The sequence below is a fragment of the Choristoneura fumiferana genome, chromosome 6 (assembly GCF_025370935.1).
Source record: "Choristoneura fumiferana chromosome 6, NRCan_CFum_1, whole genome shotgun sequence".
Classification (NCBI taxonomy): Eukaryota; Metazoa; Arthropoda; class Insecta; order Lepidoptera; family Tortricidae; genus Choristoneura; species Choristoneura fumiferana.
The window spans coordinates 9,890,470-9,913,808 of NC_133477.1; positions in this window are offsets into that span (position 1 = coordinate 9,890,470).

The window sequence follows — 23,339 nt, forward strand, 5'->3', positions numbered from 1 at the left end:
TTCCCACTCGCCGATGAATAAAGATAACAGTGGGTACTAATATGAATTCAATAAACTACCTTTAATAAATAAGTAAATAAACTTTAATGGCTAAAGCTACAAAACAACAATATTTTATCAGCAACAGCAACCACTTGCTAGTAGGTACCTCTTTGTTCAATCTTTAGTGATATTTTTGTTTACTTTGTTTTAAGTTGGCTTCACAAAGTGCCTACTTACTTATAAACAAACATTTGAGCAAACTTAGTTACTTAGGCAATTATAATTTGTTTTAAAATGGGTCTAAAGTGTTTACTTTTAAGTGAATTAAACGGTATTCAATCAATAAAGAATCGACTTTGATTGTAAACAATACGAAAATCTACTAAATAAGTAGGTACCTACCTGTCGCAAAACTATATCCTTTAGATGCCCTAAAATCCTTGTAATACCTAACAATCTTGTTTTCATTATGCACCTACTACTCTTACATGAACTATATTATTATGATGGTTTAAATTAAATGCAAGAAAATGGGTTCTTACCTTTCAATACCTATCTTTCGGAAGGTTGAAAAATGATAATTCCGATTATTTTATCTTCTTTTTATTTATACAGCCGTAAACGATTTCGAAGTCATAGGTAGTTTGCAAAAAAAAAAATTTGTAGGTACCTCCACAAATCACGCGCGACGCGTCCAGCATGCGAGCTAAGCGGCAACCCACTGCCGTGCACCCAATGGTTAGGTGCGCCGACCGAACGTACCTAAACTGCGGAGTGTCCAACCCCTGGCGGAGTCGCGGGCTAAAGCTAGTTATAATATAAAGGGCACGAAGCCGTCGTGAGGATGTATCTAATGTTTTACTAGTAAGGAACGAGGGTGATATTTTAATCCGTTTTATGTTCAATTCAATTGCTCAAGTGCTTATTTATATTTCTAAGTAATACGTTTATACGAGTACATTATTATTTTTGTAAAACCAAATGCCACTCAAGTCTTTAAAGCTGAATCCTCTAAAATTGAAAAGATTGGCGGGTAAGGCATATCATTCGTATGGATCGAAGATACCTGAGTAGTACTAGGTATGTATTCAAACACCTCCTGACCGGTAAAATTGATGGTTTTCCAGCATTATAGAAATGCACACGGTTCGCATGAAGGGATGGAAGGACGTAAATACAAAGCCATCTGAAGACATACTCTTGACTAAACCTAGATGTTGGAATGGCTTAGTCACAGGGAATTGATTATACTACAAGAATTAATAATATTGAAACCGACTGATAAAAATGTCAAGTAAAGTTCTCTACATGGAACTCCCCTGTTCGAAAGGAGACAAATCTCATATTTTTTAATAAACTTCATATTATGTAGATTGTTTGAGATAAAAACTAGAATAACCGGAACCTAATCTAAACATAAGTACGCTTTATTGAGACAATTCCTTACAGAACCATTCCATTCCAGACATAATTAAATGTTATTCGAAATAGTGTTAAACAAACACTATGCATTTACTGTCCTCCCTAGGCAATGGGACATTCATTTAGTTGACATGCTGTTCGAGCTTCTCAGCCAATGCAGTAGCAATCACTTATTCATGCATGTATGAAGTCACGGCTTAGGTGGCGATATCTCATGTTTGGCGTCAACTACGAAGACAATATTGTTCTGCCAGTCTGCGATGAAATTGGCTATCGGAAAAGAGACGTTTGCTGAAGAGATGGCTTTATGAAACTACAGCGGGATATCAAAAATTTTGTTATTGAGACCAAGGGGTTGATTTTTAAAGGGTTGGTGTTATAAGTTTGACGTGTCCGTGTGTGTGTCTTTGGCATCGTAACTACTAAACGTATACCAATTTTGATGTTTTATTTTAATCGAAAGCTAGTTTAATCAAGATGGGTTTTAGCTACGTTACATTAAAATCAGTTCAGCCGTTTATGAGATATTGAGCTTCGAAATGACAGTGGCGGAGTTTTTCATTCCTAATGTTAGGTTCTAATTTTTGAGGTATGTGCGGACACATATAAAAACATAGGTACACATTTTTTTATATACATTTGGTTATTACCTAAATAGTCTTAATACACATGTTTATTTATAATCTGATAAAAACTAATGTAGGTATAGGTAAACAAAAATTGTGCCAATATTATTACATAAATTTATAACCCCCTTTTTTTTGAAGTCGCTTATGCTGAATTTTCAAGTCGTTACTCGCACATGCTGTTAGTTAATTAGGATGCAGCATGGCGTTCAAACAAAATTGGCAATTCTTGCTAGACGCTGATCGGCGTAGATCGCTCTACGTGTTAAGCTTAGTTGTAGTTTATATTTTTATTTTTAACTATTACTCTTACTATCTTTAAATGCAAGCAACAGACCAGTTACTCTCCTTGAGTTGTTGGTACTCATTGGCAGTAGGAATCATTTCCTACCAGATGACTCGCATGCTCATTTGAATCCCACCCACCCGTAATAAAAAAAATAATTACAAACACGGAACAGAAAAAACTAGTTTTCTGTTCCGTGATTACAAACTACATTCTTTTAATTTTACTTCGTCTGGGAAGAATTCGTTTATCCCCAACTCGCGGGAACTTTATGCAATTTTCCAAAATAAAACTATCTTGTGGTCTTTTCTGAGACTTCATTTACATCCGTAAAAATAACATCTAGGTATATTGTAATATTCAGGCTTCGTTAAAGCATGATCGTGTTAAAAAAATCTGAACAAATTTTATAATTTAAAATATTAGTAGAAAGTAAAATTATTACAAATTAATGAAAAATTTACTCGTTGTATAAATAAAATACACACACACAAAGTTAACAAAAGCGTTTTTTCTCGTCCAAAGATAAAAGTATAATATCTTCTGCAAAGTTGCTGTTATGAGTTCGAAAGCGCTTAGTATTTTTTTGAGATGCGTGTTAAAGTTACCATGAAAGTAGATCACTAACACTCGTAGAGTACGTAGTTTGTAGCGAGATGTGATGTGTATGATGATGAGAGGTGTGGAATTTAGAAAAGGAAATTTGAATTTAAATGTTATTTTTTCGAATATGTGCTAAACCAGACAGTACAAAGAGTTAGGATGAAACGAGCTGTATGACACCTCGTTACAAGTTTACGTTTCGCACTTGTATCATAAATAACTATTTTACAAGCTTTTACTGGACGTACAAATTGTATGTTTGAATCTTCTGTAATATTTAGATCAAAATGTAAAGAGACAGTTTAAAATCTTCATTTCAGTCTATTTCACTCCCTTCTAGAGATCGGAGTGACTTAAAATCTGACACAGTTATGTAGATACTTACCCCCTTATTCATAAAACTTAACAAGCTTATGTTAACTAACAAATATGCTTTGTCCCTTTCTAACAAATACAAATGTCGAAGTGACAGATAAGGGCAAACGAATTTTAGCGGCATTTTAACTAAAATAGGTTTGATTGTCGTTTATGAATAAGGGGGTTACACAATAATTAATTCTGATAGCTAGCCAGAAAAACTAGTTTAAAATAATTTATTGAATCAAGCGTTACTTTGCGGCTTTTGGCATATTTTGCATAAGCTTAGCGCTATCGTAAGGTCGCGGGTGAGCAAGGAAATTCTTTTAGTTCATTTAGTTTAAAAATGATTTTTTATAAAAATGTGGGTAGGTAGGTATCTATTTTCATATCATTTATTCGAGACTTCTGTGCACTCCAGTCATGGTTGTCAAGCTCCAATACATACATCCTTTTCTCAATACCTACATAAAATGTAAGTATAATTAAATCATGTGTTGGTTATGAAAACAACAGGAAAGAAAAGGTTTAATGAAGTAATATAAGGAAATGAATTAATTTAAAGTTTTATGAAGTAGGTATATATGTATGTACAATTTTTTTTCTTTATTGTACAGTCACCAGCACCAATATCTGACACAACTAGCGTGCAAAAATATCTGATACGACTCTATTTCTAGGGCCGGAAGGACATGTCAGATATTTTTGCACGCTCCGCCTTGGCAGATATTAATGCTGGTGACTGTACTTACATAAAATACATGACAAAAAAAGGTTACTGTGAAAAACACACGTACACGTACAAAGGCAAACTTTATCAGGTTGTTAAATAAAATAAATATCTCCAGAGTATTTAACTTATCTAATATAAAAAGAGCTCTTACTAGAAATATCATATCATAGAATCAATTCGAGTATTTTTCACAGCAAAGTAACAACCTCATACATCTTGCAACATGAAAATCAAATGTCAACATACTTTAAGCAGCTGCCGCTAGCAATACTAGCAGACGTCAGCGCCATATCAATACCGTGGAGTTTATTGAAAATTCAAGTCTGTGCTCAATATTCATCTCCTTACACAAACAGCTCTAGTGTAATAGGTGCAGCGTAGAAGTAACTTTGAAGCGGGGTTCATTCAGATGCAGGCGGTGCGCGGTGCAGTAACGTAATATGCAGCGTCGCCTTGCCACTGTTTTGCCACCGCGACAACGTGAGCTCGATACTGATCCTGTATGCCAGTGTTCGCTAATGGCTCGCCTTTGCTTGCCAAAGGCCTTGACGTTAAAGCTTTGTTTTCGACTTCTGAATGGTATGAGTACTTGTACATAAACCATTATTTTTATAAGCTTTTATTTAAATCTTTACGGCCTACCGATTCTGAGTAGGTAATAAAAGTTTAACACCACAACAAGTACGCGTGACTTTTATAATAGCAACTTTAACTCACGGTTACGAAAGTATATATTTATAGTAAACCTGGTCCAATGTTATCGAGATTGCGCACTTTTGTAGTTCTAGGACCCTTGCAGGCCCAATCAACACGAAATGTCGTCCCCTCATCAGTTTTCTGTAACGCATCCTATGTGATTTCAATGGTATAATGAATACCTGTATTTAATTTCACCGTCTACGCTTGATGTGTAATAAAATAGTTAGTTTTTTGTAACAATTAATCTAGGAAAAACAACTTGTGATAAAAAAAATATGTATGTATGTGTAGCTATTTGTTTTTTGATGTACTGTTTCGGTGAATTAAAATTTTTCGATCCTTTTATCTTTCCATTGTAGTGTCTACTCTTGTTTCTGATGTCATTTCACTCTTTCAAAAGTTAACTGGAAGAGATCACTTTAAGGGATAAGCTTGCCTTTTTACATCTCTTTCTCCTGTTAACTGTTGTTTTCATATGTTTTATTATAGTCAAACTTACTGTACCTATAGATAGAATTAGTAAAATAAAAGAGTTAAACGTATTCAACACTACATCTGGCTGGACACATTTAAAAAAATGAAGTAAATCTCTACAGTAACCAAAAAATAAAAAAACATTATGTCCAAGAATAAACAATGGATCATCTTTTCCCCGTTCATTATTAAAATTTACATCTCAACAGATATTTCTATTCAAATTCCACAAACGTCTTCAACTACGCAAAAACAAGAGCGCAGAACAAGCGCCACCGGCTAAATAATTAGTCGCTTCCGAAGACAACAGAAACGGAAATTGGACTTGCGCGTCTATCTGCCTGTCTATCTGCCAAGTGCATCACTACATGTAACGTTAACTCAACGGAATGGGGCAGACAGTGTCTGCACGCAGTAAGCTTGCCTCCCATATCCATTACCCGAAAGTTACGCACACACATTTTCTTAAACGAACGGATGTCTTCATTGTATGTATACATATGTATAGTGTAAGCAAAAAATAATTTTATTATGATTGGTTATTTGGAGTCTTTTTGTATTTTTTATTTCAACTCCAAATTTGTTAATTTGTGGGCGAGCGGTTAGTTCCGAAAGGGTGTTACGTCTCTCGATGAGAGCGAAATATATATGTCGCTAGTGCTGCTGCTTAAGTAGCGTAGTAGAAAAAAACAACCTCAGATATGTGTGCATAGGAGAATTTCGTATCTGTACTCCTGTCCAGTGGTAGTGTAGGGGTATGGCACGCAGCACGGAATGCTGAGGACCTGGGTTCCATTCCCAGCACTGGTCTCTTTTTCTGGTTTTTCTGTGCATCCATGTCTCAGTTTTTTGTAATAATTTTATGTTTTCACTAGCTTCTGCTACACCCTGGCTACACCCCTGTAAAATTATAGAAATATGCATAATAATCGTTTTCCGCGAGCGTTTTCAGATCGCTTCATACACTGCTCCTCTGTTATACCTACTCAACGTTCATAAGGTAAAGATCTTTTTTCATGCTACGGACGCTAAATGGGTACTTTAGTCTAGAAATACAAATTAAAAACCACGAACAAAAGATAGCACAAATAGCGACATTGGGTTCTGTAGCCATTACGAAACAATCTCGGAGAAACCCACCACAACCCTGCACGTGTCCCCTGGGTGGTGCTAAACGAGTGACAAACATTAACCCCCTTATTCATAAACGACAATCAAACCTATTTTAGTTAAAATGCCGCTAAAATTCGTTTGTCCTTATCTGTCACTTCGACATTTGTATTTGTTAGAAAGGGACAAAGCATTTGTTAGTTAACATAGGCTTGTTAAGTTTTATGAATAAGGGGGTTAGGCGATATACAAATAGGCAAAGATGGCGATAGATATGTTTACGAATGCGAATGGCTCCTTTCAGAGCCCACAAGCGAACAGCTCACTGAGCATTTCGACTAGAGATGTCGGACCTTCAGTCCACATCTTGCAAATTAACATTGAGGGTATAAGCGCTGCAAAGAGTGTGTGTATGTACCTATATATTTAAGCCTATTTTAAATGTATGCCATCCGAATAAATAAATAGTAATATTTTTCTAAGGATTTCGTATTTTATACCTTGGCTGCTTTTTACTCTTAAGCCGAGTTTAGACTAGCTAGAAAAATTATGCAAGTTGCATTACATTGCGGCGCTCGATTGACCACTACAAACAAGTTGGCTTTACGGCCTCGCAATGTAATGCAACTTGCACAAATTTTCTTGCAAGTCTTAACTCGGCTTTAAACTACTTAAAATTCGCAAGCAAACTTAGCTGTTTTAGTTTTACTTGTAAATTTGATATTCATACTACCATCACGATTTTTTTTTAATTTTTCCACTCATCAGTTTGGATTTTATAGGGGGGCCCTCGATTTTATGAATATTTCGCAAACAGATCACTGAATCGAAAAATCGTCTTAGTAACCCCCAATGTTTTTAAAAGACCTATCTAACGATATCCCACACTATAGTTAGTCGAGAAAAAAAAACACCCCTACTTTACGTCTATAGGAGGTACCCAAAAAAAAATATTATCCAAATTTCTTTCCTACCGTTTTGTCTGCGTAGTGGCTACACATATCTGTGCAAAATTACAGCTTTATAGCATTGATAGTCTCGGAGCAAAGCCGCGGACGGACAGACAGACAGACAGACATGGCGAAACTATAAGGTTTCCGTCTTTACTATTTTGGCTACGGAACCCTGAAAAGGGAAATTTTGCAAGATAGCCGCAGAAGTTCAGTTTTTTGCCACGTTCATTAAATAAGCTTTTTCACGCACTAATTAAGTGTAGGTAATTAGACATTATACAGCTGTGCTTAGTTTAGATAAATCGATCTACGTGCGAAAGATGCCGGGGTTTTGGCTCCAAAAATGTGTGACAGTACTTTATTTATTTTAACCCGTTAACCGCCAATAGGTTTTCATTCGTACGTACCCGTATCGCCACCTGCACCGAAACTATATGACATTTTGTCTAATTTATAATATAAGACTACGGCGATAATAGTGGCTGGACATTGGGTGTCTTATATATCAGACTACGGCGGTCAAAAGCTTAATTAGTAAAAACTATTTAAATTTTTCAAAATTATTTTTATTTTTTAAATGATAGGTACATACGCTAATCGTATCACACAATCAAATTTAATGATAAAATAGTACGAAAACAACTGACACGTGGCGTGTGCGATTCGCGTTGCCAGGTTGTTATGGTAACGGAGCGAAAGGAATGGCGGGGCGGGTGGAATCCTCTACGCGCCAGTCCGACTCGAACTTGGCTATTTTTTATTGGTGTGCCGTGAAACTTTGATAAACGAAAAGTGTGCCGTAAAACGCCTGCTCTGAACTCTGGACGTAACTTTAAAAATATTCTCACGTTACAGCTACCAAATTAATTTGCAATCTGCCCAAGTCAGATATAGCATAAATTATGCATAGACGTATGATGTACGACTAGCAGGCGTCGAAGGCCAGCACGATCAATCGAAACCCGGTTAATGTAAACGCCCCACAGATGTTTACTTTGGACGGAGTGATCCCTCAAACGTATTTCGTTTGTGTAGCTACTACGATTCCATATTTCTATGGAAATTGATAATTCCTCGGAATTGTGACTCATATAAGAACCAATCTGAGTTAGTACATGTTTATACATAAAATAAAACCGTTAAATCATTCTAGTATCTAGCCTCCAGCTCGCCCATTTAATTAACGATAATTTTAACACTCCAAAAAAGACTGTCCGTGATTCTGTTTTGAAATCTACATACCGCACCTAAAAAAATACTGGGCTGTTTGTTCCTTTTTTATCAACCTGAACAAATACCAGCAGCTATCTGCGAGCACGCCACGCTTTCATGGATAGAATAACATTACGTGCAGGCCCTTTTGCATTATGAGCTAATTAATTTATATAAGCTAAGAGCCCGCTAGAAGCATCTAGTTACCTTTTTAACCGAGGGATTTATTATGGGAATTATAAGTCAGACTTGAACAAAGAAAAGGTTTCGTTTTAAGTTTCAACATGTAAAAGTCCGAGGTTTCGTGGATACTATATTAAAGTAATGTTTATTATGGTAACAGCTTTGCACCCTTCGGCGTCGGTTGCCTTATCTTTTTGACCCCTTTCAGGCTTGCAATTTCAATTTCATGTGCAGAGTTCCGGGTGCCGATGACTCAGAGGTGGCTGTTTATTATATTAGTCGTGTGTAATCTTATCCCTTACGTCCACAAAGGGTCTTGAAGGACCATGACGCACATGCTCGAATTTTTTTTCAACTTTATTTGCATACCTACACATGTAAGCTTGTTACTAAACAAGATTTTTATTACAAATGTTTAAGAAACTTCATGCTCTTTTTAACCAGTACTCAACAAACTCTTTAACCGTATAGAGCCCCAACTTATCTTTAACGATGCTTTCCCTGTAGCCAAAAGATATTCCGTCGAGATTAGTTAAATGAAACGGGAACGGCGGATGCTGCCTGTGGCTTGCATACATGCTGGTGGCACTTGAATTAGCATGCAATTTTCCATACTTTGAGCACATTTTAGTACAAATTACTTCCGTTGCGGTAGGTCTAAGTTTCTATTTGAATCGTTGAATTGACGTGAGTTGCGCCATTTCGGCCGCGAAGTTGCATATGTGAACGAAAAGCTTAATTAATTTTCATTCATACCTACTATGTACGCTTGGCATTCAGATTCAACTGTGGAGGTGAAAACTTTTGTACAACATGTACCTACTTACCGACTTACAGCGCTACTTTACAATATAGTTATTAAGACGGAATGAATGGACTTTTTCAGACAACGTTATGAAAATTCCATTCGAGGCGTAAGCAATTAGTTTTTACTTCTTATGAGACTGCAAATTATGAAATGGCCACCATAATGGCACCACATTATGCGGAAACGTGCTCTGGGAGTGAATGTTTTATCAAGCTATGTCATTTGTATAAAAATGTTGACTTCGAACGGCTGTTATCTTAATCGGTCTCGATACAATCTTTTCCAATTGTGAAGCCAGGTAATAAATAATCGTTCTAAACGACAGTAACTACTCCACGAATAAACCATTCAAAGAAAAGAGGCCTCTTACATCAACAACGTTGAGTTTTGAATTACAATTACAATCCATTCTTTCTAAATTTATTTCTCAGTACAATACAAGTCCAACCATAAAAAAGGTATATTAGGTACAATAAAATTAAATAAAGTAAAACTATAATAAATCTAAAAATGGACCCTGCGGCATAGTACCAAAGATGCTGGCAGCATTTCCCCGCTGGATCGCAAGACTGATGCGTTGAGCGAGGAAACTGCCAGCTCTTCGGTCTCCTGTGGTATCTCTGAGTCTCTTTGATAGATCTTTGAAGAGACTCAGAGCACCAGGGCCCCACGGACCAAGGGTCACGACGCCGAAAGGTACAAAATCATATTCGGCACCGAGACCACTGTATCTTTCTAAATTGACATCGTACTTTTATTCGATGTTATTTTTTTTATTCTTTCCATCTAATGTATTTTTATGTGTATCGAATATGTGTAAATAAATGTTTTGGTGAACTGGACCTGATGAAGAAGACCGTTGCTACCGTTACTCTATTTTAAAATAATATAACTATGCCGTGTTTGGGCTTAATTAATGGAATCAATTATCTAAGCAAGTTTAGTACCTATCTAGCCAGTGTTGTTCTGGTATTATTCGATATAATACAACGCATATCGTATCGCAATCACAAAGTTATAAACCACCAAGCAAAATGCGACGAAATTGAATAAGTCAACGAACTTCGTTTGCATTTGTCGTATTTTATCCGCACTTACGCACTAATATTATTTAATTTCTTAAGAAATTATGTCTTTCTGTAATGTGACTTGGTCTGAGATTGAAGATTAAAAACAGGCTAATTTTTTTTCGAGAATTCAGAAATAATTTGTAGAGTTCCCGCGGGATAGCAATAAACGAATTCTGCGCATACGAAGTTGTGGACAACCGCTTGTCCAAAATACAATATTTTTATTAAGTATGCGGTTTTTTTTTATTTGACTGGATGGCAAACGAGCAAATGGGTCTCCTGATGGTAAGAGATCACCACCGCCCATAAACATCTGCAACACCAGGGGTATTGCAGACGCGTTGCCAACCTAGAGGCCTAAGATGGGATACCTCACGTGCCAGTAATTTCACCGGCTGTCTTACTCTCCACGCCGAAACACAACAGTGCAAGCACTGTTGCTTCACGGCAGGATTAGAGAGCAAGATGGTGGTAGCAATCCGGGCGGACCTTAAATAATGCCAAATCTGTTAAAAATATGCTGGAAACATACTACCAATCTGAAAGAAAGTTTCTAAAAGCTAAACTCCGACCAACAGACAACTATCACGTGCGAAGTCAGTTGGCTTATGGGTAATTCTGCTGAAGCGCAGGACAAAGGAACCGGGTCAACTGGGCGATTATCGACACACCGAGAGGACAATGCTCAAAGATAATTATTCAATTTGTAGCCCTTACACCGCCGCCCTGAACCCGCAAATAAAATAACGTCCATTTAACTTTCCTGGCCTTTGTGTGCTTCCCTTCAAATCGTCATCATTCTACCTTTGATTGTACAAATCCGGATCAGGGGCGCTGCTAACTCCTAGCCAAGTAATTTAATCAAATAAGTTAATTTCATTTTGCTATGCTTAAAATCTTGTTTGACCTAATATCGTTTACTTACAATTTTATTAACTGGTGCTTCAAATATAAGGCGCGCTTATAGAAGAATTTTCGGTATTTGAGGGGATGAAGCAGACGACGCGGTGGAGGCGAATGCGGGGCGCCTCGCGCGTCTGTCACGCAGCCCGTTGACGGCCTTATTCTGTTTGTATCCGTATTCTGGTTAATGTGAATTCCGGATTATTCCTTGAAATTATAATTACACATTTTTTTGGTTTAATTAAGAAAATCTTCGTTTAATATGAATAGTCTTGGTAATAAACAAATTATTTATGCCTCCTCATGCCCACAGTTTGATTTGTAACGTAGGTAATGGATAGACATTTAGACTGAATAGGTCGATAGATAGATAGACGAAATGAAAAGGATATAAAGGTAAATCAATACAAATAAAAAAAACATTTTTATTTCAATCTGAAGATCTAGATTACAAGCTAGGCAAATCTATACAAATAATAATAAAAACAGTAAAGAAAAAGTTGTCTGTTCACTTTTACGAAATGAAATGAAATCATTTATTCAGAAAAAAGGCCGCAATGACTCTATAAAACTTTAAGGATCTATAAAACTTTCGTAAGACCTGTCCTTATGTATGGCTGTGAGGCCTAGACACTAACACACAAAGAGGAATATCAACTCCTTGTAGCGGAAGGGAAGGTCTTGCGTAAGATCCTGGGACCTGTCAAGAGAGACGACGGCACGTGGAGGATCCGTAAAAAGAGAGAGATCCAGGAGCTAGTGGCTGAACCCAACATCATCGGCGTAACAAAATCACACAGACTTCGCTGGTTCGGCCACCTACTACGAATGGGAGAGGATCGGGCTGCCGAAAGAGCGTACGCTGGGAGGACAGTGTCTATGCGGATCATCGACGTCTCCACGACCACGACTGGCAAGAGGCTGTACACGATCGGGACAGATGGCATGCTCTTGTTTCGGAGGCCAAAACCTTCTTTGGGTCCCTGAGCCAAATTAGTTAGTTAGTTAGATAGCTTATTAGTCTGGTCAACATTTAGGATACTTTATGTTACGGAAAATAAATATTTTTGGATATTATAAAAAATTGCTCTAAATCGGATTCCGCGCGGACGCAGTCGCCGGCAACAATTAGTTTTAAATAAATTTATAGCTCTTCCAAAATTGTCTGGAGCATGAAGCGATGCTTTTCTTATTTTCGTGACTTGAGAAGTATGGATATGTAGGAGAAAGTTATTTATCTTCAGTCAGAGGAGATTCCAAAGTTGATTGTCTGGAGCATGAAGCGATGTTTTCCCTATTTTCGTCGCTTGAAAAGTATAGATATGTAGAAGAAAGTTCTTTTTCTTCAGTCAGAGGAGGTTCTACAGTTATTTTGGTGAAGATTCTTTTCCCTTAGTGGCATTCCCCGAGCTCGACGGGAATCAACAATTTCGGGTAGTAACCAGTCCATATAAAATGAAATTAGTTTGTCTTTCATTTTTTTCCCCCAAAATGTATCATCTTTAAGTATGATTTCTGTTTTGAGTGGATGATTTTCACCACTCCACACAGCAAATATACACTGTGCTCGACACGTGACATGGAGGCTTGGATCTGGTAATACCAGTTACTATTTTTGTTAATTTCAGTAGTTTTAGTTTCCTTTTCATAATTCCACATCTGAATTTCGTTTCCTTTGATACATTTTTCAAGTCCATTTCTAAAGGCTACACTTCAACCGGGCACTTTATTTCACTTTTACTTAAAGATGATACATTTTGGGAGAAAAAAATTAAAGACTAACTAATTTCAAAATTGAAAATACAAACTGAAATATAGATGCACAGAAAAACCAGAAAAATAAGACCAGCACTGGAAATCGAACCCAGGTCCTCGGAATTCCGTACCGCGTGCTATACCGCTACACCACTGCTGGTCCACAGTTTGTATTTTCAATTTAGGTTTTACGGGATGACAGCAAAAGAAAAAAAAATTGGAATGGAAATAAAAAATATAAAAAGATTCCAAAAAACCAATCTTGATTTACGTGAAGGTAAATTACAAATCGAGGTACCTATAATAAATAAGTCTCTGATAAGGTAGGCGGTAGGCGTCGTAATGTACGTCTGGTACACACGGACCGCATTCTAATTGCAATCCGGCTGTAAAATGGCAGAACTACATCAGAACTGCGTAAGAACTGCACTCCGACTGCCTAAAATGGCAGTTGGAATGCAGTCCTCTGACAGTCGGGTCCAGTGCTGGTGCAGTTGTACTAACTGCGCAATAACTGCATCCAAACTCCCATTTTGCAGCCGGATTGCAGTTGGAGTACATGTTTTTGTCAATAATTTACTAGTGCAACCAAGTGCAACCATCTTATTTTATTAAAATAATTTATGTTAAATAACTTGGCTGAATGCAAGATATTTACCTTTGCCTGCAAAAAATGAGAAAATCTTAACTTAGATCGAAACTGTTGCATCTACTATCAGAAATGTCAGTGAAACTGTCAAAGGGATCAAGCAGGGCTACTACGAAACTCGAAACTAGAAGTTCGTGGGTTGCGGTCCCTCTGACACTTATACTATTTAGTACGAGAGCGAGAGGGACCACACGACACGAACTTCGAGTTTGGAGTTTCGTAGTAACCCTGCTGACTCGGCCCGACTCCGGCCGGTCGATTAGTGTGTGGTAGGTACTTACCGTTTAGGTACTCTAATGCTTCTCATATGTGCTCTGAGTTCACTTATGCGTTTCCTCTTTCGCTTAACTTTTTTAATACTGCGATTACCCATATTATTTGCTCTCAAAAGTAGTACTAGCGCGTTAGAAAATGTGCACAGGTTCGTCGTCGACTACGTACACGCGTGTACTGGCGACTGGGCAATACTTGGCCGCCGCCGCGCGCTAGAACCGTTTTATTTTGCAAAGACGAAATAAATTGGTATGATTGATGTACTCAACCTATTGAAAATCTATGAAGCATAAATCTAAATCTACTAAAAAACTATTTAATAAAGCAAATTTTGTGTTGATATTCATAATAGTTTTCATAATATTTGGTTTAACGTGTAAATGAAGGATCTTTTAAAAAAAAAATCTATCAAGGTTTTTGTCAGCAATCGTGTTTTTGATGAAGTCAAAAACTAGCTAATAGACTGAAAATATACATATAAAAAATTGCAGTTGTATTGTGTAAGTATATTTTAAATATTTTCTAAAATTGTAGTTTTCACTACGTACAGCGCGCGGGTGCCTTATTATAATCGTCCTGCTTTATATTATAAATGGTTTTTTTTAACATGCTTGTTACTCTGACGTCATGCAAAACGTTTGAACCGATTTAGATGAAATTTTGTATGAATATAATTGAAGTCCCAGGGCAGTACAGTTTTTAAGGTTCCGGAGCCAAAATGGCAAAAACGGAACCCTTATAGTTTCGCCATGTCTGTCTGTCTGTCTGTCCGTCCGCCCGCGGCTTTGCTCAAGAACTATCAATGCTAGAAAGCTGTAATTTTGCACAGATATATTATATATAAACTATGCTGACAAAATAGTACAATAAAAAAATAAAACAAAATTTTTTTTTGGGGTACCTCCCATATACGTAAAGTGGGGTGTTTTTTTTTCTCATCCAACCCTATAGTGTGTGGTATCGTTAACTAGGTTTTTTAAAACCATTGGGGGTTTGCTAAGACGATTTTTCGATTCAGTGATTTGTTTGCGAAATACTTATTCAACTTTAAAGTCCAAATTTTCTTTAAAATCGAGCATCCCCCCCCCCTCTAAAATCTAAACCGGTGGGTGGAGAAAATTGAAAAAATTCAGGATAGTAGTAAGTATATCAAACTTACAAGGAAAACTATAACGGTAAAGTTTGCTTGAGAATTATTAGTAGTTTAAAAGTAAACAGCAGCCTAAGGTATAAAATATACCTAAACTTTGAAGATTCCGTATAAAATACGAAATCCTTAGAAAAATATTACTTATTTTTTTCGTAATGGCTACTGAACCCTATTTTGAGCATGTCCAAGATACTCGTTGGCCGGTTTTATTCTAGAAAAATTGCTTAGTTCCTGTGGAATAGCTACAAACGACTTTTCCGTAAACGAAGTCGCAGGCAACAGCTAATTCATATCTATACTCATTAAAAAGATTCAATCCACTTCCAAAATCTGCGTCTGAAGTTTTGATAACTAATAAAATTCAGTTAATATGATCCACGTCCCTAAGTACAGTTGTTAATATAACTAAGAACTAGTCATAGTTAGAAGAGAATAATTCAATTTGAATAAGTACATCTAAGTAAGTCGCTACAACGCCATTACCCTTAAATGAAGCTAAAAGCAGTAGCGTCGAAAAAAGTCAAACGAAACCTTACTATTCGCCATAATGTTATCATACCATTACGTGAAAACGCATCACCAGAGAACAAGGAAAAGCCGAAATCATGACATATCTGTGTACAAATTGTAGGAGCCACAGAAAAAGAGAAAACCACTGAAGATTAATGTGAGCGAGTAAGGAAGCTTGGATTCGTTTGCATTTCATTACCAGCGGCTGAGATAGCATCAATCGTTAGCTCCCCATATCGTTGTGTGACAACATCATAAACAGAGAAGCAATCAATTTACCTCCATTAGCCCGTGTCAATCTTCCATGCAAGCGCGATAACTATGCAATACCGAGACTTCGCCAACGATTATCACTCCATTTGTCGATGATTTACTATTATCTCTACAGTTTTGATCATTTCAATATACGCATTATTACTAATGAGGCAAAACATCAAATCTGCCTAGGGATAATGAGTATCCAAAAACTTTTTTGATGTAGATATATATACTCGTATGTTGCATTTAAATATTTGAGGGTGCCCATGCTAAGAAATTCTTCTTTAGAATTACGTGCAAGTTAATTTGATTCATCTTGGATAAAAAGTGGCTCGCACCACAAGGACTGCGACCACTTTTTGCTATATAAATTGTCCGGGTAGGAATGAAACCTAAAAAGAAGCTGACACATAAATTACGGGACCTCTCCAAATTGAATTTTATCGTATGTTTTCTTTATGTGAGTAGGTACCCACAAAAGTGTTGCGAGGGCGATCGACATTGCGCGAAAAGGAATACGGACCTCTGGAACAGAACCTTGTCGTCGATATTTAAAGTTTTTTACTTGAGCGTCTAATGTTGCGTATAAATCCACTATTAAGGTAACTATAACGAAGTAACTTGACATTAGTTGGTTTATCCTCTTCTTTAATAATTTATACACTCATTAATTATTCGACTGTGATGTGGTGTGACGAATGCCGTCACTAATCTTAGGCACTGTGCACACAGATGTTACTGTACTAGAACAGCAACACGCATGAATTCATCTCTAAGTGGACATTTGACATCACCGGGCGTGAATCCATCTCTCAAGCATGATCACAGAGGTAGAATATCAACAGTAAAGTCATATTTCAATTATAATAAATATTGAGATTATTGATTATTGACCGCAGTAATCGTGATCGATCAGAGGCCGTATTGCCTAACGTTTCTAACGCTCGCGATCGCAATCAAATGACAGTTTTGTATAAAAAAATCTGTCATTTCATTAAATAAATAAATAAATATCACTGGACAATTCACACCAATTGACCTAGTCCCAAAATAAGCTTAGCAAAGCTCATTTTCATTGCGATTGCGAACGTCAGAAACATTAGTCAATACGGCCTCTGGTGCTTAAATGGCCTTTTGACATATTGGTTCCATCAGTGCCTTTGAAAGACCAAATTCATTGTTACCACAGCATCAGTTGCTTGCAGAAAGGATCGTGATTCGCGACTGCTTATCAATATTTTGGCGCAAAACAAAAGTAAATATAAAAACAGATTAGGCAATTGTATGAGCGTAAACAGACCTCACACAAAAATATACATGAAATCTTATGACAAGTTGAATCTTGGAACTGGAAACTGTTCAATATCCAAAAACCGGATAAGAGCGTGACGGACACGCCCAGAATAGGGTTCCGTAGCCATTACGAAAAAAATAAGTAATATTTTTCTAAGGATTTCGTATTTTATACGGAATCTTCCAAGTTTAGGTATATTTCATACTTTAGTCTGCTATTTACTCTTAAACTACTAATAATTCTCAAGCAAACTTTACCGTTATAGTTTTCCTTGTAAGTTTGATATACTTACTACTATCAAATTTAAATTCATTTATTGTTATTATAGATACATAAATACATCTGAAACATATCGTCACTGTCAGAACTGCTATAATCTGCCTATTAGGTGTACAATAATTAATTATCTTATGAACTAGTACTAAGCTAAACACGATTATTATTATAATTCATATTAATTTATCCATTTTATTATAGAAAATAAAATTTTATTGACACAATACAAACACATATTACTTTCAAATTCATTATCATTGCATTAAACACACATATTACATTAAATTTTATTATTATTTGTCAGAATTTATATAATCACCTTCAAAATGTAGACATTCATTTACGTCGTAAAATGTTTGTTTTTTTAAGTATGTCAACAAAGATGTTTTAAATAATTTTTAATTTAGTTGTTTCAAACTATCTGGCAACTTGTCAAATATCTTTGCAGCCATCACATAAATGCTATTTTTGTAGTAGGCAGACTTAACACAATTAATTTGATTTGTAGCTTACGTGGCCTTTTCCTGTCAATAACTCTATACAAATGCATATGCTGTTTTACAAACAAACATGCCTCTAAGATGTACATTGAAGGGAGAGTTAAAATTTCTAGTTTTTCAAATAGTGGCTTGCAACTGTCGGTGCGCTTCGCTCTTGTAATCGAACGAATGCATTTTTTCTGCAGACGAAATACTATGTCTTTATAAGTGGAGTTTCCCCAGTGCATAATGCCATATCTCAGATAAATCAATTTTAAAAAAATGTTAATTCTTAAGCAAACTTAGCCGTTATAGTTTTCCTTGAAAGTTTGATGTACTTACTACCATTCTGATTTTATTCAAAATTTTCCACCTACCTGTTGAATCGAAAAATCGTTTTAGCAACCCCCTAATGATTTTAAAAGACTTATACAACGATACCCCACACTACAAGGTTGGGTGAGAAAAAAAATCACCCCTACTTTACGTCTATGGGGGTACACTAACAAAAAAATTTTCAACTTTTTATTGTACCATTTTGTCGGCATAGTTTACATACATATTCGTGCAAAATTACAGATTTCTAGCATTGATAGTCCCTGAGCAAAGCCGCGGACGGACGGACAGACAGACAGACAGACGGACATGGCGAAAGTATAAGGGTTTCGTTTTTGCCATTTTGGCTCCGGAACCCTAAAAATATACAAGTTACAGTACTGATTGTTGGACGCTTCTCTGACAAAGCCTCGTGTTAGTTAGCATTTAGGATCTCACTACATTGCCAATGAATTATTAATAGAATAGGCGGCAGTACTAACGCAGCGAGCGGTATATAGGTGTTTTATCATGCGAGTTTGTCAATATTATATCATGGTAAGTAATCTGGAATAAAAAGAATTCTGAAAATCGGCCCACAATTGACTGAGTAATCGGTGAACATACATAAAAAAAAATACAAACATTGGAACAAGTTGATTATTTATGTATGAGCGTTTGTTAATTTAACCGTCTGCTTCAAATGTATTTTATACAAGCGTTATATACTACCTACGGTTTTTCAAAGTAGTAAAATATCTGTTTAACACTTTTAAGCAACCATTTCCACAGGAACATAAAAAAACCTACTGCCTTAAAAAACTTTATGCTGACAACAACTTCCCGACTGATTGAACTAGACTACTAAATTTGTTTATATAATTTTTAATTTTTCTTTAGTTATTTTTAATATTTGGGATTTTAATAATTTTTACGAAACGCGCATTGCAAAGGAAACAGTCTAATAGGTACCTAAGTGTGTTGGACACCTTGAAATTTCATTTTATAACGGCGAATAAATGAATATGTATGCAATACAGACGAATCATAAAACATTTCATTCATGTTGACGATCAAGTGAGAGTCTCTGTCATGTATACTCTGTCGGTACGTTTACGTACCTACTTGTATGTAAACACTTATCCTTCGTCGGTTTACACGAATGCATACCGATGCGGATTGTCTTTGCCATATTCAAAAATACACCGCCACATAAAATGTCATAAAACGACTCCACGTCTCTCTCACCCCAGTATATCTGAAAAGGACAAGATAATATTCTTAGGTTTGGTATGGAATAGGGACGCCATGATCGCATATGGCGTGTGACTTTTATGTGCACTCTTTGCGGACACTTGGACTCGTTTTATATGGACATGACCTATGTAAAATTCGCTCGGGGAATATCAGTTTGTTGAAGTTTTTGTGAAAATTTGTTTAAAAGGTTGGAATTATGGTATGGCTCGTAGATGCAAGCGATTACAAAGCGACTTTTTATGTATGTTTACCGATTACTCAATCAGATTTTCAAAATTCTTTTTTTATTCGAAATAATATTTTTCTGAGGTGGTCCCTTGTCACTAAGTCAAGATCTGATGATGGAATCCTAGGGAAATCGAGGGTAAACCTCAAATTTTACAGGCACACCTATGGCGATTTTGGCATTTTTAGCATTTAGATTAGCATTTACATTCAGAAAATATCATTTGGTAACCTGAACCAGATAAAGAAAACCGTAGATGACCAATGGAACTCGTCAAAGCTAAGTAGGTAATGTTCGCTCGTCTATAAACGATCATGATTAAATAAATAGATAAGCGACTAAGAAGAAGCTTAAAGTTAATGATTCTTTCGAACTGATCTGATGCTGAAGCCAGAAGGTAGGCAAGGGAACTCTGTTATAAAACAACGTAACTAAGTCGTGTTTGGGCTTAATGGAATCGTTCTGAGATGTACTTTGGCTACAAATCACTAAAAAGTGAGAAATAAAGATTTTTTTTAACACAAAGTAAAACCGACTTCAAAAAAATAACAAAAAATGGAACCGACTACAAAACCCTTGAAATTATTTTTCTAGATACCTACTAGCTCGAAGTTGGTGACTCAGCACGACCCAGCAGGAGGGATTGAAACCATAGTATGTAGGTGAGGTAGACGACTATTGTTCCACTCCTGCTGGCTCGTGCTGAGGCACCGACTTCGAGCTAGTAGATAAGATACCTAGAAAAATATTTTCAAGGGTTTTGTAGTCGGTTCCATTTTTTGGTTATTTTTTTAGTTTTTTGGAGTCGGTTTTACATTTTTATTAAAAAAAAACTTTATTTTACTACACTTATTTTTTATTTAAGGTCTCCATACGCATTAGGCTCATTTCAACAATGGAGTTAATATTGACTGGCTAACTAATAATTCTTAACTGGAGCTACTATTGTTCACCGACTTCGAGCTAGTAGGTACCTACCTAGAAAAATATTTTCAAGGGTTTTGTAGTCGGTTCCATTTTTTGTTATTTTTTTGGAGTCGGTTTTATAATATGACGTTTTCTCGGCAAGTGGGTCTGTACTTAAAACGTAAAAGCGGGACAAAAAACAAACTCACTTTCGCATTTATTATAATTAGTAAGGATATAAAAAATTAACGAAGCTAGCGCGCGAGTTGAATGCAGTTGGGGCCAGAGGTGAAGAGCGGGAGCCTCTCCCCCCGCTATACCGCCTCACCTCAGTCGCCTTTAGTGTAGTGCTGTCCTTGATAGCTGTCGTACACATATCGATCGCGTTAAAACTCCTATTGTACCCCGTATTATTTTTTGTTTTTTAAGGCGCTGTACGTAGTGAAAACTACAATTTTAGAAAATATTTCAAATATACTTACACAATACTTACAACTGCAATTTTTTTATATGTGTATTTTCAGTCTATTAGCTAGTTTTTGACTTCATCAAAAACACGATTGCTGACAAAACCTCGATAGATTATTTTTTTGAAAAGAGCCTTCATTTACACGTTAAACCAAATATTATGAAAAATATTATGAATATCAACACAAAATTTGCTTTATTAAATAGTTTTTTAGCAGATTTAGATTTATGCTTCATAGATTTTCGATAGGTTGAGTACATCAATCATACCAATTTATTTCGTCTTTGGCAAAATAAAACGGTTCTAGCGCGCGGCGGCGGCGAAGTATTGCCCAGTCGCCAGTACACGCGTGTACGTAGTCGACGACGGACCTGTGCACATTTTTCTAACGCGCTAGTACTACTTTTGAGAGCAAATAATATGGGTAATCGCAGTATTAAAAAAGTTAAGCGAAAGAGGAAACGCATAAGTGAACTCAGCACATATGAGAAGCATTAGAGTACCTAAACGGTAAGTACCCTACCACACACTAATCGACCGGCCGGAGTCGGGCCGAGTCAGCAGGGCTACTACGAAACTCCAAACTCAAAGTTCGTGCCGTGCGGTCCTCTCGCTCTCGTACTAAATAGTCAGTGGCGTAGCTAGGTAACCTAGGGCCCTGGGGCAAATAAAAAAATGGGGCCCACTGCTATCAAAACTGGTAAGGATTTTTGAAGTAAAATCATTATATATACAAATACTTTCTAAGCAACTTTATCATCAGCTATAAAGCAGAATTTCGAGGGCCCCCTGAGCTTGAGGCCCGGGGCACTGACCGCCTAGCCCCTTGGTAGCTACGCCACTGTAAATAGTATAAGTATCAGAGGGACCGCAACCACGAACTTCGGTTTCGTAGTAGCCCTGCTGAGCGGATTTCACATTCGTACTACGACCGCAAGCTGGTTGGCGCTCACGGATGCGGACGGCTTCGTCCAGATTCTACCGCGACTGCCATAGGTACAAATTGTAGGCACGTTGTATAACCTATACTACTCACGGCGAACATGCGGCGAACCTTGCGGCTACTACGAAACTCGAAGTTCGTATCGTACCGTCCCTCTCGCTCTCGTATTAAATAGTATAAGTGTCAGAGGGACCGCACGACACGAACTTCGAGTTTCAAGTTTCGTAGTAGCCTTGCTTGATCCCTTTGTCAGATTCACTGACATTTCTGATAGTGACACAACAGTTTCAATTTCTCATTTAATTGCAGGCAAAGGTTAATATCTTGCATTCAGCCAAGTTATTTAACATAAATTATTTTAATAAAATAAGATGGTCGCATTTGGTTGCACTAGTAAATTATTGACAAAAACATGCACTCCAACTGGAATCGGCTGCAAAATGGGAGTTATTGCGCAGTTAGTGCAACTGCATCAGCACTGCACCCGACTGTCAGAGGACTGCCATTTTAGGCAATCGGAGTGCAGTTCTTACGCAGTTCTGATGTAGTTCTGAACTTCGGAGTTTTTAACTGCGTTTCTAAAACCTCTTATTTGAAAAAAAAATAAAAAAAAATGGAATATTTGTCTTGCTCCTCCGCGAATTAGTGAGGCCAAGTCGTGGAAAACAGCTACGTGTGAGTTGCAAAAAATGTTTTTTCATGCAACCTCTTATTGCTTCTGGTTTCTGGTGTTCTGACTTGTATTTTTGTATTGATGCAATAACTACTTTACGCATACTCATAATCTTTATATCTGTCAAAGTTGTTCTGTGCGCTAAGACATTTTTTATCTTTGGCTACAGCTCGCACATGTTTCTTAGAACATAAAATAAATAAAATAAAATAAATATCACGGGAAATTTCACACCTATTGACCTAGTCCCAAAGTAAGCTTAGCAAAGCTTGTGTTATGGATACTAAGAACATGGTTCCTACATTCATTTTTTGACTGTATGGTTTGGGTAAGGGTTGTATACTGTAGTTTTAAAGTATTACATTTTGAAAAAGTGACTCTCTGCCAAGTTTCTTGCTGCGCATTTTTCCTGGCAATGATGGTCTTTCCGAAAGCGCTGGTAGTTTAAAAAATTGCGCCCATTGCGGCCTATTTACTGAATAAAC